Genomic DNA, 1,082 nt, shown 5'->3' on the forward strand with positions numbered 1-1,082 from the left:
GGTTAAGAGCACTGACTGCTCTTCCAGAGGTCCTGAGTTCAATTCCCAGCAACCACATGGTGGCTCACAACCATCTGTAATGGGATCCAATGCCCTCTTCTGATGTGTCTGAAGACAGTGACAGTGTGTACACACACACCCACACCCACACCCACACACACACACACACACATACATACATGTTTGTGTGTGTATCATCCTAAACATATATATATGTATATATATAAATAAATATAAAATCATATATATATATATATATATATATATATGATATATATATAAAATCATCCTAAAGCCAGTGAGATGACTCAACAGCTCTTGCCACTAACCCTGAACATGAGTTCAATCTCCTGGACCCACATGGTGGAAGGAGAGAAACTTTCCTATGATTTCCACATGCAAGGAATGTGCCCACACACACAGATGCACACACATGCATGCAAGCATGTATATACATACAGAATACTACAATTATGAAAATATAATTTAAAAATAATAGACTGTTCCTGGCATTTCCAGTTATTGTAGAAAATGGAAGAGATGCTCAGACATTAGTTAAATCTTTCTGAACTACTACTGGGAAAGAGAATGAAATATCAAGAGAATATTAACCAGAAAGGCTTAGATGAATTTTACAGACTTACTTCCTCATTTATTGACATGTTAGATGTTGATTTTTATATTACTTGTATTTAATTACTGGCAAATGAAATTGTGTCATTAATAAAATGAAACACTACGTTTTATTTTGTGGTCCAAAGTAGAGCAGCAATGGCCTTCCCTGATGCATTTTAAAAGTTGGCTGTTGCATCTATGGTTTACTTTGTAAATATCTGGCACATTAACATTGCTTTAAACTGGGAGTCTTTAATCCCAGCACTCAGGAGGCAGAGGCGGACAGATCTCTGTGAGTTTGAGGCCAGCCTGGTCTACAGAGTGAGTTCTAGGATAGCTGGGGCTACAGAGAAACCTAGTCTTGAAAAATAAAACAAACAAAAAACCCAAAACCAAACAACAACAACAACAACAGAAAGAAAGAAAGAAAGAAAGAAAGAAAGAAAGAAAGAAAGAAAGAAAGAAAG

At 36.3% G+C, this 1,082-nt stretch overlaps 1 protein-coding gene across 2 annotated transcripts in view; it reads left to right on the forward strand.

The window, feature by feature from the left end:
- The window catches only part of Rhbdl2 (rhomboid like 2), a 30,911-nt gene that overhangs the window by 24,398 nt on the left and 5,431 nt on the right, over window positions 1-1,082 (forward strand). The window lies entirely within an intron of this gene.

This window comes from Mus caroli, chromosome 4 (genome assembly GCF_900094665.2).
Source record: "Mus caroli chromosome 4, CAROLI_EIJ_v1.1, whole genome shotgun sequence".
Taxonomy (NCBI): Eukaryota; Metazoa; Chordata; class Mammalia; order Rodentia; family Muridae; genus Mus; species Mus caroli.